We start from the raw sequence: 21180 nt of genomic DNA, 5'->3' as shown, positions 1-21180 counted from the left end.
CGTAGAACGTAGGATTTCTCGCGTGTTTTTACCTCTTGTCATACCGTAAGATATTCAACGCGCCGTAATTACATGAATGTCACGCAACGACCATTTCTTTTTCCCTCTTTTTATTTTACATATCGTTCCGCGCGAAGGGATGAAAATATAACCTGAAATACATCGGTTGAAAAAAAAAGAATGGGAAATCGAAATTCTATCCTGCAAAGGAGAATCATGGGAATCACAGCGGCCACCAGGGTGTATTTTTCTTGTTGGAGGACGGTAACGGCACGCGACTCGGGTAGATCGACCATGTAACGAATGGTAGTTTCTTCTTTTATAAACTGTCCCATAGTAAACCTCCTCGAGTTCCATAAGTATACCATTTATTTGTCCGCGTCCTCGCATCTTCAACTGTTCTTCCGTCCATCCCTCTCTGTTATTTTAATTCGCCGTTCAAGTAATATCGAATTCATGTAAAGTCAACCAAGAATTCTTTTTAAGTAAAAAAAAAAAATATATGTCATTCTCGATTCGAAGGAATTCACAAAATAACTCGGAGAATGATGCAAGAGTCGTGATCGTAGGTTGAATTTTCCATGATTTCCCTATCGACGGAAAGAGGGTGTATAGATAGAGACTTTCGACTAAACGATTCCATTTAAACGCTTTTTGTTTACAGAGCATTAATGCGATACCTCTGTTCAATTTGGTCGACAACGAAAGTATCTGTTTGCACGATTTCATCCATCTATCGAACAATATTTTCGTTTCACTCGGGAAATCACTCTCGTTATCTTTCCTCGCTGGAGGAACGATCGAACGTGTCGCGCTACCGTGTTTAACCCCTACATTTTTAAACGCGATAATTGCACCGCATTGGATTCGTTTCGTCTCCAATCTGAAGTCAATCAATACTCCCGTTCGAGGACAGTAATATTTGCGTTTCGAATTCCTTCAAAAATTCTGATCAACCTTCTGAATCGAAGGTTTCTACGATTACCCAGATCCTATCTTTGTTATTCAATGTGGATAGTTGCGTAGAACTTCGAGAACATCTCCTCTGGATACGGTAAAGCTGTATGAATATTCATTAAAACTTGATATCAACTTTGTTAATCGCGTGCATCGAATATACACGGCGGGTAATTCAATTGCGTTGCATTGTCAGTCGTTGAGCGTTAATAATCTTCCATCAGAAATTTAATATTATGTTTCATATCGATGCCATCGCGGCGCCGATTCAGTTGAAATTTCTCGTTTTTTATGTCTTACGATCAGAGAAGAGAGAAGGAAATAGTAAAACGACCGCGTCGGAGGAAAAGCTTTGCGCAAAGAGAATAACTGAAGAATAGAAACAACAGGGCAGAGGGTGGAAACCGTACGGATGAAGTAAGATGTAAAGATGCGGAGGGGGGTGTCGACGGTCATCCGGATACAATGTACTCGAAATAGCTGGGAATTCCAGCGAGGTACGTTACGACGGAAGGGGTACGGTTTGTGATTCCTGTTCCCAACGGTGCGGTGGTGCAAGCTCCGTTCTCTCATTGGTCCCACTGATCCGTGACGTCACTACGCCGGCCTATGTATAAGGTGAAGCACACGGAGCGTCAGTTCATCGTTGTCCGTCACGCCGCGCCGACCGGGTCTCATCCTTTGAATCACCCTCTGCTTTCCGCACCGAGCTACGTTTTTCGCCGCAACCGATCGAATCGATCGAACGAATCGCCGGACAATTTTACATCGGACCGAAGCTGAAAAAGGTAAGGCTTCAGATTAAAGATTCTTTTAAAACCGGATTCTTTTTCGCTAGTGTATTTGCTGTCTCGATTATCCTCGTCGGTAAATTAATAAGAAAATTAATAAAATGCGGTTCGTTATCAGGAAAGGGCTTATATTTGTAACAACCTACTGTTACAATTTATTGGTGATGTTCAATTAAAGAGGCTACTTTTCACAGGCTGAAACTATCCCATTCGAATCGCTTCGAGCGTTTGCTCGAGCACAAAGAGAAGCGCGCTTGTGTCAACTTTTAACGTCCAGTCGGCGTTAACATTTTATTATGCCTCTCAGAATCCGCTCAACGCCTATTCTCTCCCTCGCGTAAACGCGTCTTCCTACCGTGTACATAAAACGCTTGCATTTTCCCGATATCCTCCTGTTTTGATTAGACGTTAATACGTAGAGAAGAGAAAAAATCTTATTTTGAAAAATAATAAGAAGGGGAGAATTGTAGGATTGTTCGCAGACGCATGGGAACGCGAGCGTCGAAAGCAACAGGCTTCCGAAAAGAACGTGCAAGCGCGATCGATCGCGTACACGCGAAATTTAGACATTTTTTACTTTCAATCTGGAACGCGGTATCTCTTTATTTTAGTTAAAAGACTTTTGTTGCGAGCGTTTAAAACAACACCAGAAGTATATTCCTTGATATGTCTCAAGGGTCCGAATCGCGACGTTTTAACTTGCAGCAGAGGATTTATCTAATTACCATAGGGAATAGAAACTTCTAGCCTGGATGCTGTATTTTTACGTTAGGGAAGTAATTGAACGTAACAACTTCTCGGTTAAACGTGTCCCTCGTTTATCAGTTTTCCGAAAAGCGAATCGATAAACTGTGATTGGTATTATGTAATACTTTTTCCTCGATAAACCGGTCGAGCAATTTGGTAATTAAGCTAAAATCGACGCTCGAATAATTTCCTCCCCGTATCGCGGCAATTGGATTATTAGCATTGTACTTGGTATTCAGCAGCGATCCGCGCCGATCCAATCCGTCGGAGAATGCAGCTCTATTTTCTATGAAATTCATACCATTTGAAATCTATCATCGACCATGATCGGCATTCGACACTCCGAAGCGAGATCGTTTTACTTTTCTCGCAAAGTGACTACCTCTGTAATTCGCGTTTCGAGCGCATTTTATGCGGCACGCGTATTACGATGGCAACGGAACGGTCGAACGTTTACATAGATATGCAACATCTAGCTTTGAAATATTAGCATCTAACTAGCTACTTTTTACGAAGGTATTACGGAGAAACACGCGACTCATGCAGCTATTCGTCTGATTAATGTATCTGATTCAAAAGAGTCTCGCGTTCCTTACCGTCTAAGGTCGCTGCATTTACTTTGTTTCCGTCGACAGGCTTTCCTCCTCTTTTTCAGTTCAGATTCAGCAAGAGCCGCGAGCAACAAGTAATAAGGGGTAGTCGGATGGTTAAAATCGAACTCCCATCTCTAGCCACTTTCTTATGCCACGAATGCACTGCTGTTCTCAAATTGCTCGTCGACCATGTTCGCCGGTAGTGTGGAAACTTTTGCGAATATTGAAGACCGTTCGCTAAGGAAGCTGTTTGATCACTTAAAACGTGTCCGGACGCGTTGTAACACGTTTTTGGTGAATTCGACGATTATTCATTAAGCAGCGCACAATTGTGAAATATTTGTGTTCCAGAGTGAATTCTGCTCGCGAACAACTCGCGAACATTGCTGCCCGCAGTGTAGACCGAGCATTTGTGTTTTGTTCGCGAGCTGCTCGTGAGCTGCCCGCAAGCTATGTATATCTGAGTATATCCAATGTGAATTCTACTTGCAACAGTTCACAAAGAGCTCGCAAACCTTCCTCCCCAGCGTAGGCCCAACATTAGAACCACCGACAGAGAAAATAAATGCAGACGTTTCCGCGCGAAATCATTTCCCTGCCAATCGTCGCAATCGTTGGAAGGTCGTGTATTCGCAGTCGCGTCGTACGAAACGCGTTCCCTCGATTATTACGCTTTTATCGTTCCACGATTCCATCCAATGCTCGATGTTTCATTTCGTTTACGATCTATCCTATTCTAGAGAGCTACCGAGCTACGCAAAGTAAGACAGCCAGTTTGAAACCGTTCCCATTGTTGTTAACCACCGTCCAGAAAGACGGGGCAGAGATTCTTTTCGTTTACGATTAAAAACGATTTGGCTTCGCATCAAGATATTCTGATATCCTGCCGACGAAAAATACTGCCTCGGTACATCTTCATTTTCTAAATAATACGTAGGGATATTTCCGTCCTTTCCGTTCTTCCTTCCTTCCTTCCTTCCGTCGCGTTTCTTTTATTTAAAGTATCGATCGAAAGTACGCGTTCAGCGTTATCCGTATCAGCAGCGAGTAAGCTGATGTTTCTTTCTCTCGATCCGAGTTTCGGGTATCGTTTTCGCCACGAGCTTGTTGCATAGACTTTATTCGACTGAAAATTTCCCACGGTAATTGAACCAAAGGATGGAATACGTTGACAGATACTGGTAATAGTAAAGCCCCGGGAAAATGACCGGTTTAATGAACAAAGCGGAGAAGGTGTAGGTTAAAGATCAAGATTTAATTAAAACTTTTGCTCGTTGCGAGCTGTATGTATGATACCATTAGATACCGAACTTGTAAAATATCGATCGTTGCGATGCGGTTGCGTTGATTAATTACTATAATATTTTACTTTACGCTTTTATTATATTTACTTTTATGGACAACGTATTTATGATTCCTTTTGTCTGCGTTATAAAAGTTGGATTTGAAAAGCGACGCCATGCGCCGTGGTGTACAATGGAATAACCAATGGATCGCGTTGCACAGTGGTCCAGATTAAAGAATTACTAAAAAAAGAAAAAATCAATTTCCCCGTATCGATGTTTATCGAATGTATTTAGCTTTTTAAATGTCTACCAATTTAAAAAATGATGACGTTAATGAAATTTATTTCATAAACGCCATTATTCACCGAAAAAATTTATCTACGTTCTCATTCATACCCTGCAAAGTCTATTTAATATTTCGTATCCACTTTTTTTTTCTAAATGAAGGGTGTTTGTCTGTAATGAGAGTACACTTTGAATTAAGACTCATCGTTGTGCCTTCAGGCGATTTTGAATTAATTTGGGATTTTCGTGGTTTCGGAGCGGTCAAAGAATTTGAATTCAGCGGTGTCTGACAAGGGGATGGTCAAAAGTAGATGGTAGAGTTGCTCGTCCAGACTATGTTTATTCGAAAGAACACGAAACGAGGAGTTTATGGTGCAATTTTTGGGTGCCATTGGCAACGGGTTCAAAAGTTATGGGACTTTGAAATTTTCATATTTTCAAGTGCAAATTGCATCACACGTGCAATTTTCCCTGAAACTCATCTTAATTGTTAGTAAACATCATCTAATCATCTCAAATTCATGCCATTGTCACTTTTACACTTAATTCTTACTTCATATTTCGATTTCTCATGTTTTCTAATCATTTGCACTTAAAAATTTTCATATTTTTTTGATATTGCCCGTTGCCAATGGCACCCAAAATTGCTATTTCGAATAAACAGCTTGGACGAGCAACTCTACCATCCACTTTTGACCATTCCTTTGTGAGTAGGGACGAAGAATTTATTTCTAAAGATGTACACTACAATCAGTCGCGTTTTACATTGTTCATCTCTTTTATATCTCTATCCCTTTGCGTGGGGATGATCAAATAAGTTCGTGTTGCTTGCAAAGTATTCGATGGGCACGTGCTGCTGATTTGGGCATTCTTTAGCCGAGCGATGGTCATACAATGTAACTTTGTGCTCATTTCCAGGCACAACATTAATGTTAATAATAATTTATTAAAAACAATAATACTCAATGGATTAAACAGAATTGTCAAAGTTTTCCATAAGTGCAATTTTTTCATCATACTTTTCCTTATATAATCATGCCAGAATCATGTTCCATTTCGTCCCATAACGAAAATTATGTCGCCGAAACTGCCTGATGCGGTAAGAGGCTACTATAAAGTTCTGCATTATATAATTGACATTAAATTAATAGACTTCTGCAAAAATAGATTATTATTATCACTTACAACAGTTTATAACAATTACTTTTGCTTTTGTTTATAAAAAATGTTTTTCATTTTTTATTAAAATATTTTTGATATTTAATTATGACATAGCTTAAAGATAATCTGATTAGTTAAAAAAATAACGGATTATTCTGTATATTTAAATGTCTGGACGGATAAATTTCTATTCTAAACCTCTGTGCGTCGCATCTGACCGCTCGTCGACTCGTACTACTCGGCCGTCGCGTCGCATCGCGCCGCGTACGATAACGGCAACATTCTGAAAAGCTTGAGACCCGTTCCTCTTTCGCACACCGTCTCGTTATGAATTGGACCAAGAAATAGAACTGATGGTATCGTGCATTAGTTGCGAAAAGCAACCATGCAACAAGTCTATCACTCGGTTCCCTTTAACGTGTCCTTGCATCGCGCGTTATAAGAGGAGATTTCAACGCGTTACATCGCGATAAATAATAATGATTTTTATATGGGATACCTTGCGCCTTGATTACGAAACGATGATTCTTCGTTTTGATGGTGGTTTAACTAAAAGACCGTGGTAAATATAATTTCGAAGCTCTTAATTCGCGATCTTGCTAAACGACGGCCTTTTCTGATCGCGGTTTAGCAAGCTGCTGCTAATCCGTTGGTAATTGGATGCTTCTTCGTTATCGCTCGCTCTCGATCGAGACTGCTATCAAGGGAAAGTTGGGCGTTTTATGAAGCGAAGCTCGAGGAAAAAAGAGAAATAGAAATCTTATTGCGACATTTAACGGACGCGTCTTTCGCGAATTTCCTGTAAAGAGTTTCTTGCCGCTGGTCCGATGTTCGACGAGGTCACGAGATCGAAGGAACAAGTCCCAGATGCACAGTGCCATTTCGCGAAAAGCTGGCCAATTACGATTTTTATGCAAATTAGTAGAGATAGCTGGTTATGCTTTTGGGTTCACTGAATTCAAATATCTCATTAAAAATATAAAATTTAAAACAGAGGTCGATCTATCGACCTCCACAGGGAAGATATTATCCACTGACCATAAATAAAATAGATACGCGGTACCACTTTATAATTAACAATAATTAAAGATTTAAAAAAAAAAGTGTAACCTTTCTTTTCATTTTCCTCTTAATTGACGTACATTTAACTTTCATTATTTCAACTGAGTTGTATGTAAATCTGTAATAATCAAAAGGTTGTTAATTGGTTTTTCTTCAACCAGGAACCAACTGTCAAAAAGCCTATTAATAGGCTTCCGGTAGATAAAGAGTTAAATTAATTTTTGTGAAAATTGATTATTTTCTAATTTTTTACTAAAATTACATAATCAGAATACAGCGGTACCTCGGTATACGACCTTAATCCACACCTGATGTTTGGACTTATACCGAATAGAATAGACTTGTATGATCAATCAGTTAATAATGCATCAACTCCGAATATAATTGATTATTAATTTAATCTTTCCTGTGAGATAATTATTTAAAAATTACGCAAAATTGACACAAAAAATTTATGTCGTATACCGAGCAAAATTTGTCACGTCTAAACAGGACGTATTCCGAATTGGACATATTCCAAAGCAGACGTATACCGATGTACCACTGTATCTACGTTGATTTTAAAAAGTTTTTGAAATTAGTTACATTCAAAATCTGATTTGTTACGATTTTCGTATCAGTGTTTCATCTCGGTCAATAACAGAGTTGGGCATTATTTCAAATAATCTCCTGATACAAATTTTGGGTAAAAGGAAGATATTCAAGAAAATAAATAGATTATTTATTCAAATAAATGTTTATCTTGTTGAAAATTCGAATGTGTAATTAAAAATTCAATTAGTTATTTGAAAATAACAGAAAAGGTTACATTTTACTTAAAATAAAATCTTATTCAAAGTAAAATTGTCTTTGAATTGAAAATTATTCGCTATTCTCAAATAATTTGCTCAGAAATCTATAAATAAATTTTAATTAAATGAAAAATTTATTTCTGACTTTTAAATGTTTTGAATACAGAAGATTATTTGAAATAATGCTCAACTCTGCTCAGTACCAATCAACATATTTAAAAAATTTATTCGGCATTTAATCCAATCTGATATAACAACAAAAGCTGTCGAATGCTTCAAAAATTGAATTTTCGCCAGTTTTTCACTTTGAGACGCGTTGTGTCACCTCAAAGAAGCATTCGTTTTGTGGATTCCCAACTGAATTCCTTAAATCGCGAATCGACAGCCTAAGGAGAGATTAAAGTTCCTTCTGTCCTTTCGTACTTTACATACTCTCCGTTAACCACTTTTAAATGTCCTGCTCGAAGGAGTTACATTCGTTTAACAACAGCTCTTCTCAATCTTCCCAATAGCATTTTCTCGTCGTTTCTCTTTCAACGCCAAGAAAAAAAGGAACTCGTTTCACCGCGTTTGCTTCTAACCTTTTAAACATCAGACGGACGATGAATTCCTTTATCCGTGCGAGTTTGAATTTGCTCCAAGTTATGCAAAAGCGCCGACATCTTGCATTACCTTTGAGAAATTAACGATCGCATTAAAATACCTTTTTACCTTAGAAAACGAGTATTGAAGATCGCCGAGCAATTTGCAACTATAATGCTCGTTTTGAATTGCACAGAAATTTATTCTATTACGTATTCGTTTGCGCCACGCCAACGGCAGACCGTTTATTCTCGAAATTTTCATATAATCTTGCAGAAAGCATTGCGTGGTGATCGCGCACTCCAATTTCCTTCTTTTAATCAATTTCAAGCTAAGATGAGCTAAGGGTAATCTAAATGCAGTCAAAGTTGGATAACTAGCCGAAAATCGGGACCGAATGCGGGCAGTTATGAAGCGGGGGTGTCTTTTCGGTTTTTAACCTCTTAACTTAAAAGTCCGAGAATACTCGGGATTTTAATTTTTACATAAGCTTAAAAGCTCGAGAATACTCGTCTATCTTGACAATATTCTGTTTAGAAGTTTAAATCCCGGAGAAATTCGTTGCGTCTAGAAAATGGTACTTTGGTCTACACAGCTACTTGAAGCCCTCTATTGGCCTGCTGCAGTCAGGGTTAGTTTTGAAAGAGATTCAACTAAAATATTCGGTCCTAAGACATTTTATTCTATGTGGAGTTATTTTTTAATAGCAACGAGTATACTCGGGGTTTTAATATAACCATTTTTCAACATTCTCTAATTACCCTTTAAGTGAATAATTCGTCAAGTTACTGTCTGCAATAACCTATAATTATAATAAAGTTTAAAATTCAGCAATAAACAAAATTGGAAATTTTGGACACACTGGAATGTTGCCGAACTTAGAAAAGAACAGAGAGTGAATGAGAAAAAGGGCTGTAAATCAAAGGAACCGAGAAAAATACAGGATGTTCGACAACAGGTGGGCAAAATTTTAAGGGGTGATTCTAGGGATCAAAATAAGACGAAAATCAAGAATAACGAAATAGTGTTTACGGCTTTGTTTTCCAGTAATTAACGTTTAAAAATTCGAGTAAAAAGCGCCTGAAACCTGCAATCCGCCCAGCACCGACGACTGAACATCAGGTCAGCAGGGGAAGGTACAGTCATGACCAAGAATCGAAGCCGAATGCTGCAGTACCGAGAAACAGAATAGCACGAGGTAAGTTTCTACTATTCAACGATTCTTGGTCATGACTGTACCTTTCCCTGCTGACCTGACGTTCAGTCGTCGGTGCTGGGCAGATTGCAGATTTTAGGCGCTTTTTACTCGAATTTTTAAACGTTAATTACTGAAAAAGAAAGCCGCAAACGCTATTTCGTTATTCTTGATTTTCGTCTTATTTTGATCCCTAGAATCACCCCTTAAAATTTTGCCCACCTGTTGTCGAACACCCTGTATATTGCTGAGACGATATTAATTCACCAATAAAACTTTTTTATTTTTTATTTTTACTAAATGAAACTTTGACCAACGTAATTGCGAGGTTGTTCTAATTAAAAAAAGACCAAACACGATATAATTTGGAGCCCATTTGGTTATTCAATGAGTGATTTTCATTCATCTATTTAAAACCTAAATGTAATCTGAAGTTCCTTTCTTTTGTAAAATAATAAGTAAATATGCTTCAAATAATATTGGGAAGAACTTCACAATTACATTGTTGTGAAAAGTTTCATTTAAAAAAAATGAAAGATCAAAAAATTCTTCAAAGGGCGCCACCCTAATGGTGGGGGTGGTTACCGGGTAGTTATCCAATGGATCTGCCCGAGATCCAACTTTTACTCTAGAGCCTAAATACAAAGAGAAAAGGTGTCTCGTGTAATTGTAAAAAAAGTCGCGACGTCGCATCGCGCCTGCTGATGAAGCACGCGCATGCCCCCCGGCTATTCAACCCCTACATTTATCCACGTCAGATTGGCCAGGAGTCACGAAACGGTACGAGTTTATCGATAAACGAATCAAAATAATCCGTCTTGGTCTCCGTCGTTCTTCCTATTTGTATCCGAGAACGAGCGACGCCCCCTGTAAGGGTAGAAAAATTCTTGTGAAGGAGATGCTACGTGCCACGAAGGTAAACCTGCTCGGGACACGCGTCCTGAGATTAAGCGCGTCGATACGCAGGTGAGTGCACGCCACCGAAAATTCATAGCGAATAAAGCAACAGCCATAAATCATCGCGTTCTCCAGCAAGTTGCTCGGTAGAAAAAGAAAAAGAAGATGAGATTTAGAGACGGTGATAACCAGACGTTGGCTCAGACCTTGGCCACTCTTCCGTTGATTTCATTTTCTTTTTCTTTCTTTTTTTTTCGATTTTGCCTCCGAGACCACCACGCACTGATTGCGAATAAAACGACTCGTCCGATTTTTCCAAATAAAGAAGAAAGTTTATAGGTTCTTCTTGGAAACTCGATAACCGAGCGCTAAGCGTTGTGTCAATTCTACTCTCGATAACTTAGTTGGCAAAGTAAGAAACTGGAAATAATCGTATCATTTTAGATGAGAAAAGACGGTATTTTATAGCCGCATCACGGCGATATATAACGTTGTACAAGATCCAGTCGGTAATCTTGCAAGACGAAACACGATGTTCAGTTTAACGACGTTCGTTCTTTACCGCCGCGCCGGTTAAAAACGATATCAAACTCCTACGGTTCGAACGGTAGTTCAAAGCTACGCGTTTACGAACAGGTATTCTAAATGGATTATTCTAAACTTGCTCCTGCTCTTTTAACACCGTCCGTTGCGAAATTTCATCGCAATTTCAAAGCGCGCCGGTATTAACCTTCGGACAGCGCGCGTACCATGCCCCAATTTTAACTTAATTCTCTATCTCATATTATATTCATTTTTTCAAATTTTACACTATTCCTTTATTCTTTCAATATATGAAGGTATTTTATTTAAAAATTATACATTTAACTTTAGGTCACGAATGACTGAGAATCCGATGTTTAAGAATCGATATTATTCTAGGATACGTTCTAATATCAGCGTCAATTTTTTGATTGAAACCTGTTTGCACGCTCTTCTGACGAAATAAAATAACCAATTGGAGAAGAAGGTATAATAAAACTCGCGTAAACTGTCAGTTCTGGAGGAATGGTGATTTATTCGGAACGCGATCGGATATCTTTGATTACCCTTTCCCTCGACGATGTCCAGCAGCATTCTGATTTTCAATGCAACGGGATCGTGCTTTGAAACGATAGAATCGTATGCGCGATACCTAACCGTACGGGCCGATATGCGATACGCGATTTACGACACTCCGTGTCCGAAGCCCCGAATGTCAGCCAACAAACGCGATAATCATTTGCCAGTGAATTTCTAATCAAATCGAAACGGTGTGTAATTAATATCTAGTGTAATCCATCGGGTTTCTTTATTTTTAGCTACGCGGTTCGTTTGTACGAATGCTTGTTTGTATAAACGAAAAAAGATGAGGCGCGACAATCCGCTATAATGAATAATTAATACCTGGCGTAATTACGAAGGAAGGCGCGAGAGAAGGGAAACGATGCTTGTCAACGTTTATATAGCACCCGATATGTCGATCTGCCATTTATTGTACGAGATTCTTCTAATAGTCGCAGTAATATCGCGGTTTCATCGAACGAATAAATACAGGGTGTTCGACAACAGGTGGGAAAAATTTTAAGGGGTGATCAAAATAAGACGAAAATCAAGAATAACGAAATAGCGTTTACGGCTTTGTTTTCCAGTTATTAACATTTAAAAATTCGAGTAAAAAGCGCCAGAAACCTGCAATCCGCTCAGCGCCGACGACCGAACGTCACGTCGGCTGGGGTCGGTACAGACATAACCAAGAATCGTTGAATAGTAGAAACTTACCTCGTGCTATTCTGTTTCTCGGTACCGCAGTATTCGGTTTCCATCCTTGGTTATGACTGTACCGACCCCTCCCGACGTGACGTTCGGTCATCGGTGCTGAGCGGATTGCAGGTTTCTGGCGCTTTTTACTCGAATTTTTAAACGTTAATAACTGGAAAACAAAGCCGTAAACACTATTTCGTTATTCTTGATTTTCGTCTTATTTTGATCCCTAGAATCACCCCTTAAAACATTGCCCACCTGTTGTCGAACACCTTGTATAACTGTACCGACCCCTGCTGACCTGACGTTCAGTCGTCAGTGCTGGGCGGATTGCAGGTTTCAGGCGCTTTTGGAAAACAAGGCCGCAAACGCTATTTCATTATTCTTGATTTTCGTCTTATTTTGATCCCTAGAATCACCCCTTAAAATTTCTCCCACCTGTTGTCGAACACCCTGTATATCAATGGGCGATCGAAGACTATAAAACTGCGTCGGAAGAACGAGCCGAGGGGCAATATAAAAGTTCGATTGAATTTTCCGATTTATAATCGCATTTCAAACGTTCGTCTTGAAATTTCAAATTGTTTCCATCGATCGCTCTCTAACGAATATCCGCAAATATTTCACTTTTCGATTGAACTATTGAAAATGAAAAAAAGAAGACTGCTTTTTCGAATGGAGAAAACGGCTCGAAATGCGATAAAATTTCAGCCAAGAAATAATTTTCTTCTTTCTCCGAAAATATGAAAGCATGATAAGGTGGAAATGTGAAATATGAAAATGCAAATCGGAAGATTTTCGAAGGTACGAAAAGGCCTTCGCTCGTTCCATCGAGTCTTCTCCGGTTCGTTTTTCCGTGGGATAGGTATTGACAATTTTATCGGAAACGTTCGCGAGCAAAGTAAAGTCTTTACACGTGAAATTGCGGTACACGTGTTATTCTATTCGTGGTTATTCTTTAAAAGGTTGTAAATTGAGCGAGTGTGTGTAAGTACGTAAAAGCGTGCCGTTCATTGATTTATCGCTGGTCGGACGCGTTAAACGATTATACCTTTTTCAGTACATATTAATAAACCTGAAAATATAACTTTTCGACAAAAGGCTTTGCGCTACTTTCCGGCTGAAAATGATTAGAATAACTAAAATAGACGGAGACTAAACTCTTAGGTAATTACCTAGGTAATCCTTCGCGCCACGGGATGGTAATCGAGTACGTTTAACACTAGAAGAAACACGATTCGGCAACCACCGAGGAACCTTGCTACCGCCAACTTTGCAATCTCCCATGCAATTCCTCCCTTATTCGATTAGCTTGCCGACTAGTTTCCGCGATACTCTGGTAGCCGAGACTCGCCGGCGACGCAGCTGCGCGCGTCCGACCTTCCGGTCCATCGAAAAAGCTCGTCTACGGGTCCGTCACAGCAACAAGAAAAAGTGGAAAACTTTTGAACGTAGGTGACATCGTATCGAAATCCAACGCTCGCGTTTCCTCTTACGGCGCACCTGATGCTGGACGCATTTTTGTATAGCGTCAGCGGCGGTCCGTGCTCCCCGCTCGGAGGATAAACGAAGACTTTGTTCAAATTCGTTCTATCCCAACTGTCCTTCGGCTTTGCTACCCTTATATTCGACTGATCGATCGGTTTCTTCTTCGAGATGGAACCCGGATGTTCCTTCCCGCAGAAACAGAAGCGTTCAGGAGAGTCAGGAGAGCGCCGCAACGTCTTCAACGACAGATCTACCGAGTTCGAACAGCAACAGGTTGTACCGGAATTCTTTCTCGCCAATGAATCTCCTTTTCCGCATTTCCGACGGCGAAGTAACGTGGAAAACGTATCGGGAGACTGTTGAACACGGTCCTCCATGGCATTCGCGTCGATTCGCTCGAATCGGAAATCTTTCCAACTGCAACGCGATTCGAATGGCAAACCTGTACCCACGGGAAAAGCGGCACTGCTTTCCACCTTGGTTATTCCACCGGTCCTCCTATACTTTTGCGTCGACTCGGCCTCGTTCTTCTTCTCGTTCGCCGTCCCGTATGGAAATGCAGCGCCGTTTCCGTCCTTCGTTGTTCGAACCTTCGACGAATGCTGATTCGTTCGAAATGTTTTATCTTCCAGTGCTCTGCTGAAGGTTCGCAATTTTACAGCCGATTTGCAACAACCTTCTTCCTCTTCTTTGCCTTCTCCTCCGCCTCCTTTTCGACCATTCTTCTTCGAATCATAAACATCCAGGGAGGTTTCGCGCGATCGGTGGATAATTCTCCTTTCTATTTCTATATCACTTCCTTCCGCACGATCGAAACCTTTTCTTCCTGTTAAACTTAGACTGTTTGCCTGTTTGCTCGGCCCTTCTCCGTTTTTAGCTTCCTCCACCCTCGGCTTCCTTCTGCTCTTTTTCTCCGATTCTTCTATAGGTTTCTGCACCGACTTCGCATTGTTTTTACTCGTGGAAGTGTTTGTTCTATCGCTGTACCTTAGATTCCGATGGGTTTTCCGAAAGCCAGACAGCTTCTTTTCGCAGGCAGAACCAGAATATCTGCGATATTTCGACTGATCGGTTGTTCCAACAGTTTCCTTTTCATGATACTGAGAACCGAATCGCTTCTGATCATCCTTCTTTTCCTCTTGTTGCTTCAATAATGCTTCGCAACGTAGAATTTCCAGACTGTTTAGATCGTCTTTGATCGGGAAGAAACGGGAGAATCGCGCGATTTCTGCACCATCCTGCAGGATTCCATCTGCACAGGTGCAAAAGTGTTTCCACTTTGAACGAAACGACGGCACCGAACTGTTTTGCCAATGTACGTTAGTATCGTTGTGTTTCAACTCGGTCACCCGCCCTTCGGACCGGCTTTCGGTGATTCCGCAATTTGTTGCCTTCGGACATCGTCGGCAAATCTTGGACATAGTTCGATAACATTTTGCATCGTGGTCCTTCTTTAAAGATTCGATACAACCTTCCAAATCCCTCGGTCTTCCATTCTGACAACCGATCGAGCGATCTTTGGAAAAATTCCAAACTCTATCGATCTCTTTACGCGACTTCGCTTCTCTTTCCGCTTCGTTCCTCGAACGCGTGATGCTTTTCACGCAGGTATCATCGTCGATATCTCGCAGGAACGCTTTCTCCAGTTTCTTATAATAATTCAACAAATCCTTTCGTTTCAAGATTTCCTTGCAGCTTTGAATCTCGTCTCGGCCAGCCAACTTTTGCATCTCTCCCCGCGGCTTGATCCCTGATCACTGATTTCTCTTCGCGATTTCTTTCCTGCTCTCGTGCCATAACACAACCCCCTTTCTTGTTTATTTTCAAGAGGAATACGCGTTGGCCACCCAATTCTGGTCAAGGGAATTCATTATACAATAGTAGAAATAGTTTACCAATCGAGCTACTCGAAATTTCCTTCGGATTTGATTTTCGAATCAAATTATATTTCCCATCGTAGAGACTTTAGTTGGTAAGGTTACAACGAACATTTAGGTTACATTTACAGCGAGAATTTGTTTACGTTAAGAAAATAAAAGAATAATCGTTGCTTGTTTCTGTAAAATTGGATAATTGATATTTCATCGATCGTTTGTCCTATAGTATTTTCATTTTTATTATTTTTCTTCTTCTTATTTGTATTGCACATTTTATTTCGCGTTACCAAATGGCTCTTTATAGGATCGCTTTGTAGACGGTTTTGTAATAATGAACGACTTTAAAGAAGATTTTCAAAGGTTGGTTGAAACACGTCCGATCGAAATTGCGACGATTATTCTCGTCTGCGGCGTTTTTTATTATATTAGAAGATACGTTTCCACGTAAATAAAACTCCCCCGTTTAACGATGAAAAGCAACGACATCGCAGAGCATCGATAAATGAAATATTGCACTATGCGGTACGATATAGCCTTGTCAGTTTCCGCTTTGTTAATTCTGTAATTGTAATTCATACTCGTTTGCTTTTATTGTACGAGTTACGTTTCTCGATTCTTTCTTTTCAGTTCTCCTCAAACGCTCTGCTCTCGAAGAAAACGGAGATGCATCGTTTTAACGTGAAACTTAAGAAATATACATTTCCCAGTTCCCAATGAAAATACCGGAAACAAACCGAACGAACGCACGCCATCATGTGATTGTCTTACACGGAATATGCAAGGGTTGATTTCTCTGAAAACGGTTTACTAAAAAAAGATCGCTTTTTGAGTAAATATGCAATAAAAAAAGAAAAAGTTAACACCCTTGTTTATTAGTAAACGTGTCCCTAGTTATGCTGCGTCTACAGTGCTATTCGCGAACAGATGCGGAGCAGTTTGCCAACAGCTCTTTCTCGAATAGCGTTCGCTGTTCGCTAAGGAAGCTGCGGTACATCAAAGGGCTCAAAACGTGTCTGGGCGCGTTGAAATACCGCTTCATCGAATTTGACGATTATTCATTAGGAAGCGAACAATCGTGCATGCGTTCGCGTTCTGTTCGCGAGTTGCTCGCGAGCTATGTATAACTGAGCTCTAGTGTAAATTCTGCTCGCAAACAGTTCTCAATGAGCCCAGTGTAGATCCAGCATTAGGGTAACTCGATGGGGTATACTTCCGAAAGGCCCCATCACCCCAGGACAACCAAACTTCGGATTTATAGTAACTGAGGGACAAGAAATCGAATGAGACCATTTTCAGAACTGGCAAATAAACCGTTCTCGAGATATACAGGGTATTCTAAAAGTGCGGAAACCCCCTATTACCTCGATGAGAACATATTTTCACGGAAAATGACTAACCTAACCTAGGTTAGGGTTAGGGTTAGGGTTAGGGTTAGGTTAGTCATTTTGCGTAGAAATGCGTTCTTATCAAGATAATGGGAGGTTTCCGCACTTTTAGAATACTCTGTATATCTCGAGAGCGGTTTATTTGCCAATTCTGAAAATGGTCTGATTCGATTTCTTGTCCCTCAGTTACTATAAATCCGAAGTTTGGTTGTCCTGGGGTAATGGGACCTTACGGAAGTTTCCCCCTCGATATTATATACAGGGTGTTAAAAAATTCCCTGAAGACCTCTAGCCAATAGAAGACTACACGGAATCCGAGTCTCCGTTTGCTTGCTCCTCCGTCGCAACGCGACTCTCGGAGTGGCTTGGCGCGCGGCGCGGCGGTGGCAGAGGAGGCTAGTCTCCTACTTCGCGGGTCTTGCCACTCAAGCTGCGCGCTGATTGGTCAATTTTTCAATTTTCAACAACAAAATGTGGCTAAATTAGTGAGCCTATCGAAAAATGCCACAGAACTTTTTGCTTCGATTTTTCGTGATCTATCCAACAGTTTAGAGGTCTTCAAGGAATTTTTTAACACCCTGTATGCCACAGTTAAGTTTGGCTAACAGTTAACTATAAGTAGTTATAGGGGAAAGGATAAAACTATTCAATAATACAATTAATTTTATGTTTGTTGATAAACAATTACAGATGTCTATTATTATTATTTATTATTATTGTTAGTTGAGGCTAGCCGGGCACTCAGTCCTTGGGGACCATTGTACCCGGGCCGCTAGGCAGCCTCCTTACTGACTGTGCCTAGGAAGCTGGGCTTCTGTTGCAAATTTTAGAAGCACCGGCACCAGGCCAGCCGAAATGCTTAATGATGAGGGTTCCAAGGTCCCCAGCATTGATCCTCTTAGGGCCCTTAGTTCCCTGCATTTAGATGTGCGTGGAGAGGTGTTTCGTCCTCCGCCCCACACCTCGGGCATGTCGACTCCACTAAGAGTCCCATGCGTGCGAGGTGTTTCTTCGTGTATGTATGTACCAGTGTCCTGTCACTAGGCCCACGAGCATGCGCAGTTGCGCCCCGTCCAGGTGAATTAATGTGTCACCCAACTTCTGAGACGGTCCCTCAAGTAGGGCCCTCGTGTGTCTCATACCGTTAGCGTTTTGCCAGAGCCTGGTGAATTCCTGGTTCAGCCATTCTTTAGCCAGGCCCTTTAACGCATAGGTTGAGACACCAATAGGGTGCTCCTGGTATGGCTGAGAGCTTGTCGCCCCCAGTCGCGCCAGTTCATTCGCCCTTTCGTTACCTAAGATACCAGCGTGACCTGGTACCCATATCAGCTTGACTCTGTTATTTAGAGATAGCTGTCTCAGAGTCAGTGCGCAGTCCCTGACTAGCTTAGACCCGACCTCCACTCTGTGGAGGGCTCTAAGCGCAGCAATGCTGTCAGTGCATTACAGATGTCTAACTCATATACATATAGTTTAATAATGAAAGTAAAAGTTCAATGGCTTTGAAAGTGGCATCTTACCCAAATAGTGAAGCAATAGTCTATGCGACATGCAGTGATATCCCTTAAACCCTGTATTAGGAAGTAATGATTAAAAATTCATGAAAATCAATAATTAATCAATAATACTTTAAATTAGTAAAAATAGTGATAACCAAAAATCTGCGAAATCGATGAAACATACAAATATTGGAAAAAATACTATTTTTTTACGAAGTGAACAGTCCTCACAGTTTTCAGATAGAATGTGCCCTTCATGGACCTATCTTTTGCAACTATTCTTAAACTATTCTTCGTTTAAATGTACGATATGGTATATCATAATCTTTAAAAGCTTGCCATATTGTAGTACGAGCCTCCTTCACCATCTTCGTGGTTTCTTTTAAACTTTCTTCTAACCAACAAATATGAATTAGAATATTTTTTGGGCATTGTTCTAAAGAAGAAAGAACAACTGTAGCGCATAAAATAAAGAGATGTTGTACATTCAACTTTTGTGGGTAATATGCCACTTGTAGCATCTTATATTAATAAATGTGACATTTCACTCCACAGAACCATAAATAAAGTAGAAACCACGCGGATTTACTCAATGTTTGAGATGTTATACAATTCATTTATGAGTGTAGTTTATTATCTGCTTTATTAATTAACTGCTAGACTAATCACACTAGTGAATAATATGTATTCTAATTGCAGTATAGAATGCAATAAGACGATAGTTTTGTTACGTTCCCGTCTCTGAAATTTTCTTATTTGCAGTTGGATGCGTACATCCAGCAAAGTCAAGTTTTCCAGAAATTCGGGACCAACGCGAAGCAAGGACGCGGTCCCTCGGAATCACGTAAAGTCCATCCCCACTACTCTTTTTACTCCAATTTTTAGGTATAAAAAGGGGTGACGGCGAAGGCACCTCGGGTCTAGTTAAAGTCTACAAAGTACGTTTCTCTTACGGATAATCTCTGCGACGAGAAAACTCTGCGAGATCGGTCTTTATACAAGTCTCCTTCAAGCTACTGTAGTAACCATACAGTACATTATTTGCAGTTAGGCATTATTATTACCGTTGTAGTTCACCCTCGTTCGCTCGCGTTCGTTAAAACCGAGGACTAGATTTTCTTGCTTCGCGAAATCGAAACCAAACTCTCTTAATTCAATTCACTTAAAATTGTAAATCTAGAATGAAATTCATTCAATACTGCGACAGTTGCACGCAACAGTTGTAAAGTCCCGGTAACAAGGAGAATAGATTCAGATCTTTCTATAACTTACATATTGTTGTTCAATTGTAATAACCTGTCCAGAGAACTCACTAAGGGGCTGAACTTTTACCGGACCCAAAATTTTGCACCTTTTTTATTTGAATCTGTAGTTTTTGATGCGGAGAATCCAAAAATGCAAGTCTCAACTTTAGGAATTCAGTGGTTAAAAAGTTATAAGCGTGTAAAGTTTGACATTTTTAGAGGATTTGTTACGTTACTGTGACGCCATATTGACTTCTTGTCCAATGAACGGTGTCGCTAGCTGCAGGCAGATTCACGTGGGTGCCGACTACTTTGGCGGGTAAATTTGATACTGTCTGAGTTAGTTAGGTGTATATTTTTTTAAAGAGAGAGAGAGAATTCAATTTTATGAATAATTTAAATACAGCTAGTGATGGGACTCATACCCAGCAAATAGAGTCAAATTGGCGGCCGGCAAAGGACTGGATGAGGGGGAGGGGTCGTTTTCACGACGAGGAATTTGCCGATCGCTTATGCGAATATCTGTGGCGACGGTTTTGCCGTCACAACAACATAGACCTCATGGGATCAATGATGAAAGCGATTCGGAAACAATATGTTTTTAATTAAGGTAAGCGGAAGTTTAGTTCTACGCTATGCGAGGACCAATCAGGTTATACATCTAAGGCAATATGGCGTCACAGTAACGTAGCAAATCCGCTAAAAATGTCAAACTTTACACGCTTATAACTTTTTAACCATTAGATTCCTAAAGTTAAGCCTTGCATTTTCAGATTCTACGCATCAAAAACTATAGATTCAAAAAGAAAAGGTCCAAAATTTTGGGTCCGGTAAACTAAAGTTTTACCCACTAAGGTGTACCTTAATCGCTCGAAGTGCACTAATAATTCACGTTACGAGGACTAACATTTCCTGCGGCTCCTTAAGTTAGCCATACGTAGGGTTCGTCCGCATATCACTCTCTCAAGGTTCCCTACGTTAGCCATACGTAGATTCGTCCTCACATCTACTTCCTTAGCCTTCCAGTCAGTGCCGGCGTTAGGAGGGGATGCGGTCGGGCAATCGTCCAGGGCGCTAAATCTGTAGGGGGCGCCGCAGCCCGGTGTCCCTAGTATGCAAATACAATACCGATAATTTCTCATTGTCTTTTCTGTCTATCTACATCTCATATGTAATATTACTTATATGCTATATATGCTGCGGCGTTTATGTCTACATCTTCCCTGACGCGTTTTTTAGCCCCTGAATGGCCACGATAATCTTGCCCAGGGCGCTAATATTGCTAAAACCGGCACTGCTCCCAGTGTTAATAACAACACTGGTCAAGCCATTAACAACTCCATAACCGAAATAAAGTCCCAGCTACCCAGCCGCCCCCTTCGGCTCGTAACAGTTTTAAAGGGAAATAAAAGTAAATATTTATTGTCTTAAGCGGTTACATTAAATTAAACAAAATAAACACGTAATTATCGTGATCTCTGAACTAAATAAGAAAATATTGAAAAGTGGCATATTACACCGAGTTACCTAACCTATATGGATATACGCCACGATGACG

General features: G+C 40.4%; 1 protein-coding gene across 2 annotated transcripts in view; it reads left to right on the top strand.

Annotated features, from left to right (window-relative positions):
* Positions 1 to 1299: 1299 nt before the first annotated feature.
* Tk (tachykinin) overlaps positions 1300 to 21180 on the top strand; it is a 28564-nt gene continuing 8683 nt past the window's right edge. Inside the window, exon 1 of one of the 2 annotated variants that reach the window (XM_034336587.2) lies at positions 1300 to 1745. The gene's annotated coding sequence lies outside the window, so the exon portion shown is untranslated. Of the gene's footprint in view, positions 1746 to 20965; positions 21034 to 21180 lie in introns of those variants that run through there. The other variant, XM_034336588.2, reaches the window with a different exon arrangement.

Source organism: Osmia lignaria, chromosome 5 (assembly GCF_051020975.1).
Source record: "Osmia lignaria lignaria isolate PbOS001 chromosome 5, iyOsmLign1, whole genome shotgun sequence".
NCBI lineage: Eukaryota > Metazoa > Arthropoda > Insecta > Hymenoptera > Megachilidae > Osmia > Osmia lignaria.
Note: the sequence above shows the minus strand (reverse complement) of the source record. Positions and strands in the feature narration are given on the sequence as shown.